Genomic DNA, 21120 nt, shown 5'->3' with positions numbered 1-21120 from the left:
TCGTGAGGCCGTTCTTCCCCCTGTATTGTTCATCATCAGCCCCGGAGGCAATCCACCACACCACACACTGGAGTAGGGTATTACACCACATCTGTGGCCCGAACCAGTAAAAACTTCATGTCCTTTGTGTGTTCTTCTTTCCAGCCTAGATTTCTTGGGAGCCATAGAAGCGCGAGTCGGTAGGGGAAAGATCTCCGTGCGCACCCCAGAGTTCGAACCTTAAGGGTCTACCGGAACCCAAAATCTGACATTTGGCGCGCCAGGTAGGGGTGCGCCGGAATCTTTCTTCCGCTGTTCGCATGTGATCTTCCGTCGTGTCCATGGCTGACGCTCGTCGGGCTCGCGCCGAGCGCCGGGCTGCTCTCCCCACCCGCGTCGCCCAGATGGCGCCCGTCGGCGGACGCCCTCTTCGTTCCCCGTCGCCTGCCGCCAACGCCGCCACCGGCCCGGTGGGGAACGAGCAGCAGGCCTCATCCCAGCATCCTTCGATGCGGCGGGAGGACCGCACCGCAACTCCGTCACTGACTCCAGCCGGTTTGTCGTCCCACGCCCGTCGCGCCCCCACGGACGTGCACGCCGCGCTACTCCTGGCAAGAGAGCTCCTGCACTACCGCCCCGTTGCTGACCTCTACGAGGACTGACTCGCCCGCATCACCGAGCTCGTCAGCGCCGCAGGGGGCTCTCCTTTGCCGTCCCTCTCGCTGCCTCGCCCTCCATTCCGCACAGGGGGCGAGGATCAGGAGGCGCCTCCGCCACCTCCTCCCCAAGAAGGCGCCCTGGCTCCAAGGCGCGCAGCCCCAGGGCGAGACCCTCGATGTCCGGCATCTGCGCGGCAAGAAGGGAGGTGCCAAGAGATCCCTCGTCCCCAAGAAGGTGCTCGCGCGCTCCCAGAATCAGTGCGCCAACATTGCGTCCCTGCGCCTCCATGCCGAGACCCCGCACTGCTCCAAGCGGCGGCGCGTGGTAATCACCAGGAGCAGGCCCAACACCAGCAAAGGGCATCGATGGCCACAGCAGGCTGTCGCACCTTCACCCCTGAGCTACGCGCTATCACATGGCCAGGCAAGTTCAAGCCTGATCTGCCCCCTCGCTAAGATGGCACGGCGGACCCCGCGGAATCTCCGCAGCTCTATGAGCTGGGCATCGAAGCCGCCAACGGAGACGAAAAGGTCATGGAGAACTGGTTTCCCATGGCGCTCAAGGACGGCGCCCGCACCTGGCTCCTGAACCTAGCTCCCAGCATGATCTCCTCCTGGGACAAGATGCGCACTCACTTCATCGCCAACTTCCAGGGCACTCGCGACCAGCCCCCGGCCATAAGCGACCTGCGCCGCATCAAGCAACAGCCAGGGGAAACCCTGCAGAAATACATCCAGCGCTTCAACAACGCTCGCCTCAAGATCCCCAGGGTGACTGAGGAAGCCATTATCTCAGCCTTCTCCGATGGTGTGCGCGACATCAAGATGAAGGAGGAGCTGGCAATCCATGAAGACCTGTGCACATCCCTGGAGCTGTTCAACTTGGCGACCAAGTGCGCCAGGACTGAGGAAGGACGCCTCTCACTCCTCGAGCTCCCGGCTGCCGACCCAGAAGAGAAAAAGCCCAAGGCCAAGGACGTGAAGCGTAAGGGAGCTCCCGTGTTCGCAGCGGAACCAGACACCAAGCGAGGCAGAGATCAGCCTGAGTCATCCAAGGGCAGCTGATACTGCGTGTACCACGACCTCCACACCCACGACACCAACGAATGCCAAGAGCTCTGGGCCATGCGAGATGGGCATATCGGCCGACGCCCCGAGCGCAACGATAGGGGCTATGGCCGAGGAGGAGGAAGAGGTGGAGAACGATGGGAAGACCGTGGCCCTCGCCAAGGGTGGCATGACCGACCTTGCGAGGATCGCTGGCAGGACCAGCCTTGCGAGAGAGGCTGGAGGGATCAGCCTCGTGAGGATCACCCGCACGGCAACGCAGGCCTCCCTCCTCTACCGCCATCACCAAGAAGGAACGAAGACCAACATCAAGATGAGGGGGCTGGGGGCTTCCAGGAGCCACGCGCAATCGCTTGCATCTTGGGTGGTGCCCAGGCCCCAGCATCACAACGCATCTTCAAGCAGTTTGCTCGCGAGGTGAATATAGTCCTCCCCAAGCTTGAGGCCACACGCCCTCTCAGGTGGTCTGCGTGCGCCATCACGTTCAGCTCAGCAGATCAACTCAAGTGCGCGGCAACGGCCGGAGTTCTCCCGATGCTTTGCTCCCCAGTCATCAGCAATGTGCAGGTCACGAGGACCCTCGTTGATGGCGGAGCAGGACTCAACGTCCTGTCCGTCGAGACGTTCGACAATCTCCAAGTGCCGTATGTTCAGCTCCAGCCGACCAGGCCTTTCTCAGGAGCCACTGATGGTTCCACCATTCCGATAGGGTATGTTCGCCTGCCAGTCACCTTCGGGCAACGCGACAACTACCGCACTGAGCTCATTGACTTTGACGTCGCCCACATTCGCCTGCCATACAATGCCATCCTCGGGTACCCAGCCCTAGCCAAGTTCATGGCAGTGACTCACCATGGCTACAATGTCCTCAAGATGCCAGGAAGCGGTGGAGTCATCACCGTACCCTGTGAAGAAAGGGACACGGTGTGTTCACTTGACCGTGCGTTCCAAGCCGCAGCAATCGAAGACCCAGATCACAGGAGCGGAAGACTTCCCGAGGCGACCCTTAAGAAGAAGAAGAAGGCTTCACCTGGCCCAAGCCATAAGGAGACAGGCGCCTCTGGAGGCGTTGCGTCAGGACTCGCGCCTGTTCAGGGAGCGCCACCCTCTGTCGCATAGGAAGGCGCGCCCGGTGCCCTCCTCAGGCAGGGCTCGGGGGCTCTTTCTTGGAGAGCCACCAACTTTACCAAGGTCACGAGGGAGGCACTCGGGCACAATTTGGAGGGGTGCTTCTAGGCACGTTTCCCTCAGGAAGGTATGAGCCAAGGAAGACCAAACCCTCAGGAGTTCATCGCAAGAAAAACCGAGGAGCTACAGGAGTCAAGAGTCATGCGCGGCAGCCGCCGCTTGCCCGCCGTGGCCCCACATCCAGGAAAGGATGGTGGGCTGCGCGTCTGCATCGATGTGCCAGGGCTCAACCGAGCCGCGTCTCAGGAGGGCCTCTGGCCTTCACGCGCGGGGCGTTGTGAGGGTCCACCTCACAGCTACGTTTGCATGCCTTTCGGCCTGCCGAACGCGGTCGGCGCTCATTACCGCCTGCTGAGGAGCATTCTGGAGCCTCAGGAGGTCAGGCATTGTGCGGTCCTGGCGGAGGTGGAGATGGCCCTCGAAGACCTACCTGTGTCCCCGGAGCCTCCCGAGGCTCCTGGGCCTGGGGGCTCGTGAGGGTCGACGTCTTCCCCACGCGTCGCCCACTTCTGCGGCATCACTTCATCTGCAACGGCATCAGGTGAAATCTTTCAAGTTCCATTTCTAGTTGGGAGAGCCCACAGGGCCGCGTCGTTCCCAGGTCGCGTGGGTCCATCCCTGCGGCACGTATCCGTTTTACTTACGCACTTTACGTACCTTGTTGGGGGTGCCCCTCGGGCTGCATCATCCCCAAGCTGCTCGGGCCTAGCCCAGTGGCGTTTGCTTTTCCTGCATGTACTTGAAATGAATTTTCTCCTCCACGCTTAATCTGGTTCACATGATCGTCATCTACTGCTTATCGAGGCTCCTACTGGCTCTCCAGCCCTCACCCCTGGCCTTGACCCACGGCATCGCGACCTGTCATACCAGCGGCGGCTGAGCTCGCTCGAGGGCCGGGACTTGAGGACGTAGAGCATTCGCATTCTAACCACCCTGCAGGAACACACCATTGATAAAGGCCCAGATCCAGGCGCAACCCACCTCGAGGTAGGGCCTCGTGAGTCCCGCGCTGGCTCACGAGTGCCCAGATACACCTCTCCTAGCCCTACCGTGCCGGCCACGTGTCAGGGCGGGGCTGTACATGCCCCGGGGGCTCCTCCCGGAGGGGAGCCCCCTCCCACGTACCAGTGGAAGCACCATGCTCCGCGCTGGCTGACGACACTGTCGAGGAGCGGCTATGCCCGTACACATACGGTAGCGCTATGCTCCGCGCTGGTGATAAACAACTGAGGGCGGCCCATGCCCGTACCAACCTCAGGGAGCCCGAAGCTTAGTGTCTGGCACCATCGCAACGCCTCCCCTCGGGAGTGCCGCGCGAGGGGGCTGGACACGGGGGCTACGCCCGGGCCATGCCCGAGCGCACGCCACCCAGCCAGGTCCCTCGGACCTGGTCGTCACGCGCCCCTCCCCGAGCGGAGCCAAGGTATGAAAACCCGTTTGAACGTCAAGGGGGAGCCTAACTTGCCACGTAGCCCCTCACTCCTTAGTCCCGTCCTGGTTTCCGGTCGGGGCTAACGGCGGTTGAGGTATGCGCGGGGCCGGGCCCTGCCGACGTAGAGCACAAGCAATCGAGTGCTTTGCTCCTTCTTGGTTATTTGTTGCTCTTGCATCAAGGTTGTTTCCTGAGCATCGCGAGTTAGGCGCCTAACTTGCCACGTAGCCCCTCACTCCTTAGTCCCGTCCTGGTTTCCGGTCGGGGCTAACGGCGGTTGAGGTATGCGCGGGGCCGGGCCCTGCCGACGTAGAGCACAAGCAAATAGGAGGGAAAAATGCAAATTCTAGGGAATTTAAAGCAAATATTACAAGACATAGATTGTTTCATGACGCCAAACACAAGTTTAAACGCCTCCGCGAGGCATGGTGCATGTTGCAGGAGTAAAAACAGGACAGAAGCCACGAAGGGATCACTCTCTAGTGGCGCCGCCGCCTGTGGTGGAGTCACGCTGGGCGACTCCGCCTCCTGAGGCCGTGGAGCTGGCGGCACCGCGCCCAGGGAAGGTACTGAAGGCGCAGAACCTACCCAGCAAAGCCTCGGCTCATCCTTTCACGGCCTCAGCGGCAGCGGCGGCCAGGTCGCCGCTCACGGGTTCCAGCAGGCTGTCAAAGTCGATGTTGGGGTCGCGCAGGTAGACATGGCTGAGGACATCCGTCAGCGCTGCAGAAGACAGGGCACGCGCCTCGGCCTCGGCTGTGGGGCCAAGGCCGTCTGCGACATCTTCAAGCGCACGGACCAGGAAGGGAAGCAGCTCGGCGGGGCCATCCTCCGCACTAGCCAATGGCTCCTCCAAGCCACCCTCGTAAAGCATCTTCAGCGTGGCGCGAGCTTTCTTCTCCAGCTGCGCGAACGCCAACCGATCCTCGGCCAGCACCTTCGCCTTGGCGTCTAGCTTGGTCCTCTCCGCCTTCAGCGACCGCTCCAACATCTCCAACCAGCCACAACGGTCATCAAGCTTGGCGCCCCGGTCCTTGATGGCAGCCTCCCGAGCCTTCATCTCCTTCTCCTTCTCCTGGCGGCCGCGGACCTCCTTGGCGAGCTCGTTGCGCAGGCCTTGCAGCTCGACCTCCAGCGCCTTGCAGCGGCCCTGGGCAGCTACGGCATCGCCAAGGGCAGCGTCGTGAGCGGCCTTGGCTTGGCTGGCGGCCTGCTTCTCCCCATCGGAGGCCGACATGGCCTGGCTCAGCGCTGCTCGGACGGAGGCGGCAGAACGGGCCCAGCCAGAAGCTAGCTCCAGGCGCCCGCACTACTAGGAAAAGGGCTACTAATGGTGCACCAGTTTTGCCTACTAATGGCGCATCACTGGTGCGCCATTAGTATCACGCCATTAGTATCTGGTATACTAATGGCGCACCACTGGTGCGCCATTAGTATAGGCCATGGTGCGCCATTAGTATAGGCCACTGGTGCGCCATTAGTATAGGCCACTGGTGCGCCATTAGTATTTTTGAATTTTGAAGGCGGGAAAATAGTGGTGGCACACCGTCTAACCCCCACCGTGCGCCATTGCTATTTTTGAATTTTGAATTTGGATCTGGATCGTGATTTTTTTGCCCATTTTTTGCTCGTTTTTTCTCATTTTTTGGCACGATATTATTTCAAATTTTGTTCCTGTTTTTGGATCTTGTACGTTCTTTTGCCGTGTTCTTTTGCCGGAGAGGAGTTCACCGGAGAGGAGGACAAGGAGGTCACCGGAGAGGCGCTCGCCTACATCGCCGGAGAGGAGGAGGAGGAGGTCGCCGGAGAGGAGTTCACCAGAGCATCAGAGAGGAGGAAGGAGAAACCATGAGGGGATGGGAGGAGAGGAGGGAGGAGGAGCTGACCGGAGAGGAGGGAGGAGGAGCTCACCGGAGGGGACGGAGGAGAAACCGTGAGGGGAGGGGAGGGGAGGAGAGGAGAGGAGGGAGGAGGAGGTCGCCGGAGAGGAGGAGGAGGCCGCCGGAGAGGAGGAGGAGGAGGTCGCCGGAGAGGAGGAGGGTAGTATGGTGGAGGAGAGAAGGGAAGATGGAGTGGAGGAGAAGAATGAAGAGGTAAGGAGGAGAGGACCACACCCAGCCATATATACGACATAGTAATGGCGCACCGCGGGCAGGTGCGCCATTACTAACTTGTTTTTTTATTTTTTTGATTTATTTTGAATTTTGAAGGCAGGAAGATACTAATGGCGCACCATGGGCAGGTGCGCCATTAGTAACTTTTCTTGACTTATTTTGAATTTTGAAGGCGGGAAGATAGTAATGGCGCACCATGGGTAGGTGCGCCATTAGTAAGTTTGAATTTTTTTTGAATTTTTTTGCCTCTCCAGATCTTAAAAGTCCCGTATCTTTTTTTCGTTATGTTTTTGAGTATTTTGAAAATGTTTAACGGGGTTCCCCTGATTAAATTCGGATGTAACTTTTCGATTAGATGATTTTTCATATAAAAAACTTTTTCATCCGAGTTCGTACGCAAAAGTTATGCCCATTTTATAAATTCTCGAGAGATTTCGCAAATAAAGTCGAAATTCATATTTGTAAATTTTTGCAACAACTAGACCACATATCACATGAGAAACTTATTTTCTTTTATTTTTTTGACATTTCCATCATTTTTTTATTTTTTTAAAACTAAAAAGGCGGTCCATAGGGGGGTGCATTCGGTGGAAGTGGTGGCCCAGTTACTAATGGCGCACCGTGGCATGGTGCGCCATTACTAGTTCAACTAGTAATGGCACACCACTCCCACGGTGTGCCATCAGAAGAGACGGGAACCAGTGGAGCGGGGGGAGAGGACGGTAACGTGATCACAGCTTGGAAGGAAGGAACCCCCTGGGCCTTGGCTACCCCGGCTGCAGCATCGAGCGCAGCCGCCTCCAGGGTTAGGGGGGCCACGGGGGCTGACTCCTTGCCGAAGCATCCCAGTTGGCCTCGCGAAGACGATTGGGCAAGGGAGGCGCGAGCCTCGCCGTCTCCTTCCCTAGCTGATGAAGGCGCCACCCCGGCAGATGGACTCGCCCCAAACAGGGCCGCAGAAGCCCCTCTCAACCTCTTCGCTGCAGGTGCCGGCCTGGCAAAAGAATGCAGATGTCAAGCCTCGGTGGCAGAAACCAAGCGAAGCAGGGATCAAGCACTTACTGGTCGTCGTTCGCGGATTCAAGCAGCTTTCGGCCAAACTTGAAGCCCGAGAGCGTGCAGCTGGGGTCAGCCTTGGGAGGCCCGGAAGCAGAAGGCACGTCAGGAGGGTTGGAGCTGGCCTCAGACCGCCCGGGGACCAGAGCAGACCCTGGGAGAACCGGCCCCGACCTGCCCTTCCTTGTGACCATGGGAGAGTCCTCCCCTCCTTGCCTGGCGCCAGCCTCGTCGTCGTCCGGCATGGAGCGGAGGGCCCAGGACCTGCGCCGAGGGAAGGACTCCCCTGACTCCTCGCCAGTCGCCTCAGAGTCAGACTCTTCCTCCTCCGCCTCTTCTTCCCTCTCACTCCTGCTGGAGCTGCCGGAGGACACGTCCACCATCGCCAGCACCGCCAGATCCTCAGGAGATTCCTATTGGAAATATGCCCTAGAGGCAATAATAAAAGCATTATTATTATATTTACTTGTTCATGATAATTGTCTTTATTCATGCTATAATTGTATTATCCGGAAATCGTAATACATGTGTGAATAACAGACACCAACATGTCCCTAGTAAGCCTCTAGTTGACTAGCTCGTTGATCAACAGATAGTCATGGTTTCCTGACTATGGACATTGGATGTCATTGATAATGAGATCACATCATTAGGAGAATGATGAGATGGACAAGACCCAATCCTAAACATAGCACAAGATCGTATAGTTCGTTTGCTAGAGTTTTTCCAATGTCAAGTATCCTTTCCTTAGACCATGAGATCGTGTAACTCCCGGATACCGTAGGGGTGCTTTGGGTATACCAAACGTCACAACGTAACTGGGTGACTATAAAGGTACACTACGGGTATCTCCGAAAGTGTCTGTTGGGTTGACATGGATCAAGGCTGGGATTTGTCACTCCGTATGACGGAGAGGTATCACTGGGCCCACTCGGTAATGCATCATCACAATGAGCTCAAAGTGACCAAGTGTCTGGTCACGGGATCATGCATTACGGTACGAGTAAAGTGACTTGCCGGTAACGAGATTGAACGAGGTATTGGGATACCGACGATCGAATCTCGGGCAAGTAACATATCAATTGACAAAGGGAATTGCATACGGGGTTGATTGAATCCTCGACATCATGGTTCATCTGATGAGATCATCGTGGAGCATGTGGGAGCCAACATGGGTATCCAGATCCCGCTGTTGGTTATTGACCGGAGAGTCGTCTCGGTCATGTCTGCTTGTCTCCCGAACCCGTAGGGTCTACACACTTAAGGTTCGGTGACGCTAGGGTTGTGAAGATATGTATATGCAGTAACCCAAATGTTGTTCGGAGTCCCGGATGAGATCCCGGACGTCACGAGGAGTTCCGGAATGGTCCGGAGGTAAAGAATTATATATAGGAAGTGCTGTTTCGGCCATCGGGACAAGTTTCGGGGTCACCGGTATTGTACCGGGACCACCGGAAGGGTCCCGGGGGTCCACCGGGTGGGGCCACCTATCCCGGGGGGCCCATGGGCTGAATTGGGAGGGAACCCAGCCCATAGTGGGCTGGGGTGCCACACCCCTAGGGCCCATGTGGCTAGGGTTAAGGGGAAACCCTAGAGGGGGCGCCCCCTTGCTTGGGGGGCAAGCCCCCCCCCTAGGCCGCCGCCCCCCCCCCCCTAGTAGATTCCATCTACTAGGGCCGGCGCCCCCCCCTAGCACCCCTATATATAGTGGGGGAGAGGAGGGACTTTACACCCCAGCCCCTGGCGCCTCCCTCTCTCCCCGTTACGTCTCCCTCTCGTAGCATAGGTGAAGCCCTGCTACTGTGACGCCCTGCATCCACCACCACGCCGTCGTGTTGCTGGATCTTCATCAACCTCTCCTTCCCCCTTGCTGGATCAAGAAGGAGGAGACGTCTCCCGTCCCGTACGTGTGTTGAACGCGGAGGTGCCGTCCGTTCGGCGCTTGGTCATCGATGATTTGGATCACGTCGAGTACACCTTCCTCATCCCCGTTCTTTGAACGCTTCCGCGCGTGATCTACAAAGGTATGTAGATGCAATCCGATCACTCGTTGCTAGATGAACTCCTAGATGGATCTTGGTGAAACGAGTAGGAAAATTTTTGTTTTCTGCAACGTTCCCCAACAATTCCGCAGGCACCAGCCCCTCACCATTGAAGGTGGGCATAGAGTTCACCACCTGCTCCCAGTCGTCACGGAGGAACAGGGGGACGGGGGCGCCCACTGGGCTCGCCACGTCTCCCCCAACCAAGGAGTGGAGGGCCACGACCAGATCCTCGTCGCTTAGAGCCTCGGAGCTTAGGCGCAGGGCGGCGTCCGCTTCCCCAAGCCTCCACAATTGGAGCGAGTGCTCCTGGAGTGGAGCCACCTGGTGCTCCAAGAACTCCCTTAGGAATGTAGCCCCGGTCAGCTTCGCCGCCCCCAAGTTGCCTGGCCTCAGGTCCGCGTTCATCCTCTTCAGCACCGCCTTCACACGGGGATCGACGAGCTCCGCACGGGACCAAGCGTCAACGGCTTTGGGCTGCCCCGTAGGCAACACCAGTCGGGGCTGGAGGCACCCGACGTCCACGATGACCCACTTGCTCTGGAAGCCTTCGATTCTCTTCCCAGGCTTCGAGATAGCATTGGAGTTGGAGTATGCGGTAAAGCTCGCGCATGCGGAGACATGGGCATGAGAAACCCGGAGGGAAAAATAGTGGCACAACAAGGCCACCGAGGGCTTCACCCCAACATGAGCCTCACAATAGTAAGCGAAAATCGCCAGGAGAAAAACAGAGTTGGGGTGGAGATATAGAGCTTGCAAGTTGTATTGGCGGAGAACGACAAAGAAGAACTTAGAGAAAGGAGGCACTAGACCGGCGATGATGGCACTCACAAAGAACGGATAGAAGGTGCTCCCCTTGCCCTCAGGCTGGTCGGAGCCGGTCTTGAGTACAGTCGCCCCCTTGCCGCCCTGCGCGACCGTCATCAGGCGCGTGAGGGCAAGGTTCTTCTCCGACAAGTTCGGGGGATCCAGAGCCGGCGAATACCAGGCCTCGGTTGGGGACTTGCAAGGCGCCATGGCATGCCGGATGGGAAGGATTGAGACAGGTTTGGAGGATTTCGGGAGCAGGAAGGAGAAGAGCGAGAAAGGGGAACTGGGGCAAGGCGAGCGAGAACAAAGCAAGTAAGCCTGGCCCGGGCACCTCTTTGTTAGATGTACGGTTGCCAAGGCGTCGTGGGAAAGCACAGACGCCTGCGTCCAACCAATCGCCACGCGGCGCCCGAGGCTGCAGGCTATTGGGGCCCGCGGCACTTCATGCTTGCCTCTTAGCTTCTCTACTAAGCCAAGCCCGGGCGCACCTTGGGCCCGAGGGCTACTGTCAGCGTTCTGGGAATGGGGGTCCCCAGACTTTCCTGCCTGCGGCCTACGGCGTGGCTCGAGTGGGGGCCCAGTGCGGTCCAGCTTCATCAGCTCAAGCTCAAGACCCTCGCAAGGGGCCAAGCCTTGCAGGGCGGACGACAGGAGGCTTCCTCAGGAGCAGCCTCATCAGGCAGGCTCGCGAGGAGGCGGAGAGATCAAGGTAGGGGTGCCTCGCGAGGAGCCCATGACGCAAGCCATGACGATCGAGATTAGGCGGGCGCCAGGCGGGCGCCGTCCTGCGCAGTGTCCTTGTTTCCCCTTCGGTGCAAAGGGAGCAAGCACAGGCCAAGGCTTCAGGCAAAGGTTACCATTCCGGTGCAACGAGACCAAGACCAGTAGAGCGCAGGATGGAGGTCACCGTGGAGCCCAAGACGGCGTCATCACTAGTGCTTTCGGCAGCCGAAGACCACCTTTGGTCATGATAACTTGTACTAGATTTTCCTCTTCAAAATGGCCAATTGTTGGTGCCCTTCCCACTCATTTTTTGGGAAGAGGACCAGGGCCTCTATAAATAGGACTAACCACCATAGAGAAGGAAAAAAGAGGAAAAAAGGAAGAGAAAAGGGGGAGAAAGAGAAAGAAAGAGAGAAGAGAAAGAGAGAGAGAGAGATCCAGACCGTGTAGAACACACCGCACCAGCTCAAGAACACCTCCCGTGAGGCCGTTCTTCCCCCTGTATTGTTCATCATCAGCCCCTGAGGCAATCCACCACACCACACACGGGAGTAGGGTATTACACCACATCGGTGGCCCGAACCAGTATAAACCTCATGTCCTTTGTGTGTTCTTCTTTCCAACCTAGATTTATTGCGAGCCATAGAAGCGCGAGTCGGTAGGGGAAAGATCTCCGTGCGCACCCCAGAGTTCAAACCTTAAGGGTCTGCCGGAACCCAAAATCCAACACTGAGCGCCGCCGCCATCGTCGAGCTTCGTCTCTGCTTCATCATTGGCCGCTGCATCGACCTGATCGCTCCAAAGATACGCGGCACACCTCGGCTACTTCAACAGCTTCGGCAAGTCTTCCCCCTTTTGTTTGTAGATCCACTTAGGGTTTCAGTGTTCATCGGAGTTCATCGAAGCTCTGGTGCTGTTCTTCTCTTTCCTTCCCAGTTGCATCAAAGACTGGTGAGATCTGTTAGCTCTTTGTGCGATCGTAGCCATAATCTCACCTTTCCTTATCAAACCATCCCCTTCATATAGGAAAAAATCATCTGAACCTGATGAACTGGTATCTGAAATTTAGGTCTTGAATATATTCTTGTTTTCTGTCATACCGCAGATCTGAAATCATCATATAACTCTTGTGAAACTTGTTTTCCTTCACTTAGCTACTTTTTGATTCAGATCTGTACCTTCTTTACCTGCACAGGCGGTTTATCTCTGTAGGAAATAATCTATCATATGCCATTAGTCCCCTTGTAAACCGTTCATCGCTTTACCACTTATAAAACACTCTGTCATAGGCGGTTTGTAACTTCCTCCGGTTTATCAATTTTATATGCTTGAATTCCTTTTTCCTCAACCTGTTGCATCGCACGCTTTATCATAAATGAATCATAAACCGGCATTATTTTCTTTCCAGCCCTTCATTTGCAATGGCCAAACAGTTCTATTCCTGTAACTGGGTCCCTTCCCGGGTTACTGAGGAGCAACTGAACGGAATGGTCAAAATTGGTACCTTACCAAAGAAAAATGAAATCCGGTGGTGAGTTCCTGGGCTGGAAAATCCTCCTACCCCTAGACATGGTGAAGTAGTGGTGTTTGCTGATCATATAGGCCGTGGTTTTAAACCGCCTGGATCCAAGTTTTTCCGAGATGTACTTGCCAGCTTTGAGATCCACCCTCAAGATATTGGACCCAACTCTGTATCCAATATCTGCAACTTTCAGATTTTTTGTGAAGCGTATCTACAAGAAGAACCGATTGTCGAGTTATTCCGGGATTTCTTCCACTTAAACCGTCGCACTGAATTCGTAGACGGACCCAATACTGAACTTGGTGGCGTCTCCATTCAGAAAGGGAAGGATGTTAGTTTTCCTCACGCCAAACTTCACAGTCACCCAAAAGAGTGGAACCAAACATGGTTCTATTGCAAGGACACCTCTCCTGAAGATGAGAACCCTCTGCCGGGTTACCGTGCTCACCGGCTCGCCAATACTCATCCGCTTCCGCAATGACTAAGTGCCCAGGAACGGCCCTCGTACACACCATAACTCGCCAAGCTTAGAGCTTTTATGGCCAACGGTTTAACAGGTGTGGACTTCGTCCGTTGCTGGATATCCTGGAGTATCTTGCCATTAAGTCGTCACGCTGGTTTAATGTGCGAGTACACCAGTGACGTAAAAGACTCCCAACGTCATATTGACATTCAGCTAACAGATGGCGAAGTTACTGAGTCTATCAAGAAAATGCTGAATGAACCGGAAGATGTTTGTAGCAAAACCGGGTTAAGCCCCTTTTACACACAGAACAAACCGCCCGCTGTAAGTATTGTTTTTGCTTCCGCTTTACACCTGATATTTTTGAACTGTGCAACTTTGAATACCCTCTGCCCATTTTTAAACAGGGTGATGATCCATTCTGGAAAAAAGAAACCTCAGGAGAAAGCAGTGAAGCCTTCTCGACCTAAAACGAAAGATGTCAAGAAAACCACGAAGAGAAAGGCACCTGAACCCATCGATTTAGAGCTTGATGACGACCCTGATGAACCGGAAGCAGAGGTAGAACTTGATTCACTTGGTTCACTTTTCATGCACCTCATTGACAATGATATTTATCAGCAGGACGCTGAGGGCAGCCAAGCTGACGATGTAGAGGTAATTATCCTTTCCTCCGGTTCAGACCCTCTGCCAACACAAAAAATCCGTCAAGAAGTCCGGAAAACAAGATTTTCTCACCCTCTTGCTCACTTGGATTCAAAATTTCTTTTGAAGAAGCAGCAGCACGAGGCTCGCCGCACAACCCAGCAGAGCGGCCAAATGGTCACTTCGACCGGTTTACCGAATACCCCGGTTCGATAATGCCGACCTGAGGTCTCACCCACTTCTGACACTTCTTATCCCAAGGCCAGCTATTTCCGACAACCTCTTAATCCGTCCAATTCGAATTATCAGGTGACACCTCCTTCATCATCCAGCGAATCAACGGCCACACAACTCCCTCCTCTTAAGACCGTTGCTGGGTAAGTATTTCAACTTAATCTTTTGATGTTTCATACTTTATATGCTATGCTAACCTTTGCATCTGTTCTTTTTAGAGCCAAAGCCAGACCCAGTAAGAAGGCTCTTGTGAATAACCCATCTGAAGACCATGTGTTGACTGAACCGGAGCTGACTATGGAACCGGAAGGTCCAAATACTGAGGCCACATTTGATGAACCGCCCCCTCAAGATCATAACATTGATGAACAAGCAGAAGTTGATACCGCTGTGCAAGATGATAAACCGGCAAGTCCTGTCCAGACTGATGATGGACCTTCTAGTCCAGTGAAAGCTACTGACAATCCATCAACTCCAGAAAAAGCTGCTGGTGACAAGGAAGATGAGGTTATCATTACTGATGTTGGCCACACCTCTCCTGGCTATCCTGTTGTATTGGCAAAACATAGTGCCAAGGAAGAGCGTGCTGCCATGGAGAAAGGCAAATGGAGCACCGATTTATCAAGCTATGCCCACCTCAGTGCTCAAGAACTCCACTCTGGCTTTCTAAACCGTCTGCACACAAATCATGGCTATGAAGCCGGTTTAGTGAATCTGATGAAGGAGTGCTATGAGGTATTTTCATCACTTTTCCTTTCTTAAATCCAATTTGTAAGTACCAACTCTAGTAGCCCCCAAGGGCTGGTTTATGATGGCAATCATAAATCGGGACTTTGTAATATCTTAACCCTTGCATGCTTATCTTTCACATGTCAAGTAGTTTTTAAAACCGGTACTTTATCATTGTGTTCCTGCACTTTTCGCCTGTGTAGTCCCCAAGGGCCGGTTTATCTTTCCAAGGTAAACCAGGTCTTTAACCAATGCTTCAATTTCAATAGATGTACATTAGCCCCCAACTGTCAAGGATAATGCTTGCATTGTACTTGGGAATTGCAAAAATTTCTAATAACACAGCAAATAGGCATTAGCCCCCAAGTACAAAGTGCATAACTTGTTATGTGCTTGGTACTTTAAATATACATAGCCCATTGATGATATATCTTGTCTTTGTAGGCCGAGCTGAGTAAGAAGGATGCCCAAACCGCCGACCTTCAGGAGAACATTAAATCTCAGCAAGTAGAGGCTTCCAAAGCCAAGGAAGAACTGACTAATGCTTTAGCAGCCATGGAGAAACTGAAGGAAACCTTTAAAAAGGAGCATGCAGATTGGGACACAGAGAAGGCTGCTTTAGCAAAGAAGGCCAAAGACGCAGAAGTAGCCCTGAAACCGATGGTTGAGGAACTCACCGGTTTAAAGCGGCAAATAAACGCTATGACTTCTCCTGTGTTTGGTAAGCGTCCTCATCTGACATTTTTTTAAGTCACCTTTTCCTTATCAATGGTCGGTTTACTGATGCTTACCATGACAGGGACCCACATTACTCATCTGGGCTCCGACATGCGGATGAAGCTCAAGGTTGCCTATACTTTGATATAACAAGCCTCCTCCCACGCTGATAAAAGAAACCATTGAAAAGTTGTCCATGTTTCCTGCCCGATTGGATGAACTTAAGAGAATAGCTGCAAGGTCAGGCGTGCTGACTGCGCTAATCCGGGCCAAGGCGTGGATTCCAGATCTTGAATCGGCAGATATTGGCCAAGGCTATCCCGGCGTAAAAGAAGATGGTTCAGAATTCAACAATGATGATCTCCGAAGGCTAACAAGAGAACTACGACCCATTGCAAGTAAATTGGCGGATGAAACGGATCTGCCTCATTACCAGCCGGTTTATGATGCTGATCAGAAGAGATATCCTGCGACAATACATGACGTAGAAGATCTTGTTCCGCCAATTCGTAAGCACACTTATGCCCCTGACATTGATCCTTCCAACCATATAAGTGAAGAGGCCGTGTTCCAAGCTTTAACTGGAATCGATTGGACGGCGATTGATTTCCAGCCACTGGGTAGAGAGGAGGAGGATGCGCCAACTCAGGATGATCCTCAATCGTCAAGTCATCCAGATGCTGAATCCTAAACCGAGGGCCGGTTTATTTGTTGCAGTCTGCCACTCGTTATTGAAACAATTATTCCGTGCAGGCTTTGAAAGCACCTTGTAATAGCCTAGTTTAAACACGTATCTGTTATGCCATCGAGCATATTTATTTTGCTTGATAGTGATAACTTGCCATGCCCTTGGGATCTATTATATGCATAGTCCATTGCAGCTTTATTTAATTTGTTCCTGCATATAAGAACTTAAAAGTGTCCTAGTGGTTTACCACTGGACGGGTCATGATGCCCAAAATATATACATAGCTTGGATGTATAACCAAGACTGTAATAACCAGATATAAAATAGATGATACCTGTGATATATCTCGTTGGCTGACCAACTGTTGTTATAATAAGGGTGATAACACCAATCTGGAGTATTGATGACTCCTTTCATCCTTGTCGGTTCATATCAAGACCGGACCAGGTTATGATAAACACCGGTTTGTTCATATAATGCTGGTGACTTCTAGCCAAAACCAGACCGGATCAAGTTAATGCCGGATTGTAACTGATCATGTACTAATAACTTAGCGTTGAAAGCCATGCCGGGTTGTAATAGACACTGGTTTATCAGAAAATGTTCATAAATGCTTTATCAAAAGAGGTTAAATATTGCAAAAAATACCAGAAAAATATGCAAGGCTTTTCATGGGCTGCCAGGCCCTAAACCGAGGCTTTTCATGGGCTACCAGGCCACTCAGTTAAACCAATTTTCAAAGCCTTTTAAGATGGACCTCAATCTTTAACCAATCATCGTTTTAACTTTGACAAGTTCACGGTCTATGAGATTGACTTGTCAAACGTTCGATGGGTCATACCAGGTTTACGTGGATGGAGTGGCTTACTTAAAGGGGCAGGATAACCCGGGGTTTTTAGGTGAATACACCTGGCTTCCAAGCCTTGGCTTGATAGCCTATTGCAAGGGTACAAACTCTTTGTTCTTTGAGAAGCAAGGAGCCCCCAAGCAATATTTGAGCTGTGCTCAGTGGTACCTGTGTTTGAGTTGTGCTTTTGCAACAAACTCTCTTTGGTCCACATAATTTCCTTTTGGCTTTTAGCCTATCAAAAGGTATGGCTATGGTGTGAATACAACCAAGCCCCCTAGTGATTTCCCTTTTTTGGCTTTAAGCCAATCAAGAGGTGTAGCTATGGTTCGAATACGACCAAGCCCCCTAGTGATTTCCTTTATATATGCGTGGCATTATAAGCCGGGTTAATGGAACTTTGCTTTATAAGTAGAAGCCCCCATGTAACCACACATTATGTAAAAAGAAAAGAGACCCCACTTTAACTGAGGCTCCGGTTTATAATATATACATTGTCATAAATATGTACATAAGAAGAGCATGTGGCTCAAGTATAATAAGGCCGAAGAAGAGCTATATTCCATGGCCGCTGGGTCTCCTCCTCTGATTTACGTGAGTCTTTGTGCTCTCGAACATCGATAAGGTAGTATGACCCATTGTGCAGGTTTTTGCTGACCACAAAAGGTCCTTCCCAAGGTGGGGATAACTTGTGCATATCAGTCTGATCCTGGATGAACCGGAGCACCAGAATGCCCTCTTGAAAAGTTCTGGTCTTAACACGGCGGCTGTGATAACGTCGGAGATCTTGTTGATAAATCGCCGAACGCGCCGCTGCCAGATCACGCTCCTCATCTAACAGGTCCAGTGAGTCCTGACGTTCTTTCTCATTATCAGCTTCAACATAAGCCGCCACACGGGGCGAGTCATGACAGATGTCACTAGGGAGAACCGCCTCTGCTCTGTAAACCATAAAGAAAGGCATGTAACTCGTAGATTTGTTCGGTGTGGTGTTGATACTCCATAACACGGAAGGTAACTCCTCCACCCAACAACCCGGTGTCCGCTTTAAAGGAACCATAAGCCGGGGTTTAATACCTATCAAAATCTCCTGATTTGCCCTTTCTGCTTGACCATTAGATTGGGGGTGAGACACTGACGACACGTCAAGCCGGATGCGCTCACGTTGACAAAATTCCTCCATAGCACTCTTGGATAGATTAGTACCATTATCAGTGATAATGCTATGTGGAAAACCAAACCGGAATATCACCTTTTTGACGAATTGAACCGCCATGGACGCATCACACTTACTGACTGGCCCTGCTTCTACCCACTTGGTAAACTTATCAACTGCTACCAACATGTGAGTCTTCTTGTCCTTGGACCTCTTAAAAGGTCCAACCATATCGAGCCCCCAAGTTGCAAACGGCCAAGTTATTGGTATCATCCTTAATTCTTAGGCCGGAACATGAGCACGTTGTGCAAACTTTTGACAATCATCACACCTCTTTACCAAATCCTCAGCATCAGCATGAGCCGTCAACCAATAGAAGCCGTGACGAAAAGCCTTAGCCACTAAGGATTTTGAACCGGCGTGGTGACCACAATCTCCCTCATGTATCTCTCGCAAGATCTCACCACCCTCTTGAGGAGACACACAATGCTGAATCGCCCATGTGACGCTGTAATGATGTAACTCCCCATTGACAATGGTCATTGACTTGGATCGCTGGATTATCTGCCGGGCTAAGGTTTCATCGCCTGGTAAGTCACCCCAGTTCATGTAGGCTAGGTATGGGACTGTCCAATCCGGTATAACATGAAGAGCCGGTACCAATTGATCCTCCGGATGAGGACTAGCCAACTCCTCCTCTGTGTGTAACTTGACCAACAGATTATGAAGTACGTCCAGGAAGACATTGGGTGGCACCGGTTTACGCTGAGAGCCTAGGAGACTCAAAGCGTCTGCCGCTTCATTCTTTCCCCGGTCTATATGGTCAACCTGCTAACCCTTGAAATGACCAGCCACTATGTCCACCTCTCATCGATATGCTGCCATGAGCGGATCCTTGGAATCCCACGTACCAGACAGCTGCTGAGCCACCAGATCTGAGTCACTGAAGCACTTAACTCGGCTTAAATTCATCTCCTTAGCCATCCGAAGACCATGGAGCAAGGCTTCGTATTCGGCTGCATTGTTAGTACAAGGAAACATTAAGCAGAGAACATAACAAAACTTATCACCTCGTGGGGAAGTTAGTATGGCTCCAGCCCCCGAGCCCTCCAGTTGTTTGGACCCATCAAAATGAATAGTCCAATACGTGTTATCTGGCTTTTCCTCTGGTGCATGCAACTCTGTCCAATCATTAATGAAGTCCACAAGTGCTTGGGTTCAATTGCAATGCGAGGCATATATTTTATCCCGTGAGGTCCAACCTCAATAGCCCACTTGGAAATCCGGCCAGTTGCTTCTCTGTTTTGGATGATATCTCCCAGGGGGGCTGAACTAACTACTGTGATAGGATGACCTTGAAAATAATGCTTGAGCTTCCGGCTTGCCATGAAAACTCCATACACCACCTTCTGCCAATGTGGGTACCTCTGCTTTGATTCGATAAGCACCTCGCTAATGTAATAAACCGGCTGTTGAACCGGATACTCCTTTCCGGCCTCCTTGCGCTCAACCACAATAGCCACACCAACAGCCCGGGCATTAGCAGCCACATATAGCAATAAGGGCTCTTTATCGACTGGAGCCGCAAGGACGGGCGGCTCGGCTAACTGTCTCTTCAAATCCTTGAACGCTTTATCAGCCGCATCACTCCAGACAAAATCATCCGTTTTCTTTAGCATCTGATACAAGGGGATCACTTTCTCCCCAAGGCGACTGACAAACCGGCTTAATGCTGCGATCCGGCCCGCCAAACGTTGAACATCATTGATACATGCCGGTTTAGCCAGAGAGGTGATAGCTCTGACTTTCTCCGGATTAGCCTCAACGCCCCTGTTAGACACTAGGAAACCCAAGAGTTTGCCTGCCGGAACACCAAAGACACATTTGGCCGGATTAAGCATCATCTTATAGACCCGGAGGTTGTCAAAAGTCTCTCTCAGGTCATCTATCAGTGTTTCCTCCTTCCTAGACTTCACCACAATATCATCCACATAAGCATGGACATTGCGCCCAATCTGTTTATGAAGACAATTCTGAACACAACGTTATATGTCGCCTGGGCACTCTTGAGCCCAAAAGGCATAGATACATACCAGAAGGCTCCAAAGGGAGTTATGAAAGTTGTCTTCTCCTAGTCCTTAACTGCCATTTTGATCTTATGATAACTAGAATAAGCATCCAAAAAACACAAATGGTCACAACCCGCTGTAGCATCAATAATCTGATCAATACGAGGGAGAGCAAATGGATCAGTTGGACATGCTTTGTTCAAATCTGTGTAATCCACATACATACGCCAAGTGCCATTTTTCTTAAGTACCAGCACCGGATTAGCTAGCCACTCAGGGTGAAAGACCTCCATGATAAACCCTGCTGCCAAAAGCCGGGCTACCTCCTCACCAATAGCCTTACGCCTCTCTTCATTGAAGCGGCGAAGAAACTGCCTGACCGGTTTAAACTTCGGATCTATATTAAGCGTGTGCTCAGCGAGTTCCCTCGGTACACCTGGCATGTCAGAAGGCTTCCATGCAAAGATGTCCCAGTTCTAATGGATGAACTCGATGAGCGCGCTTTCCTATTTTGGATCCAGGTTAGCACTAATGCTGAACTGCAGAGATGAATCGCCAAGAACAAAATCAACCATCTTAGTATCTGCAGCCGATTTAAATTTCAGCGCCAAATCATGTTCTGTAGTTGGCTTTTTCAGAGAAGTCATATCTGCCGGATCAACATTGTCTTTATAAAACTTCAGCTCCTCTATGGCACAAACTGACTCAGCATAAGCCGCATCACCTTCTTCACACTCCAAGGCTATCTTCCTGCTCCCATGTACCGTGATGGTCCCGTTATGACCCGGCATCTTAAGCTGTAGATAAACATAACACGGCCTTGCCATGAACTTAGCATAAGCTGGCCGTCCGAATAGAGCATGATATGGACTCTTGATTTTCACTACTTCAAAAGTCAATGTCTCTGATCTGGAATCATGATCATCTCCAAAAGCCACCTCTAAAGCTATGTTTCCGACTAGATATGCCGATTTACCAG

The sequence above is a fragment of the Triticum urartu genome, chromosome 5 (genome assembly GCF_003073215.2).
Source record: "Triticum urartu cultivar G1812 chromosome 5, Tu2.1, whole genome shotgun sequence".
Taxonomy (NCBI): domain Eukaryota; kingdom Viridiplantae; phylum Streptophyta; class Magnoliopsida; order Poales; family Poaceae; genus Triticum; species Triticum urartu.
The sequence above is the reverse complement of the archived record's forward strand: the minus strand, read 5'-3'. Positions refer to the sequence as shown.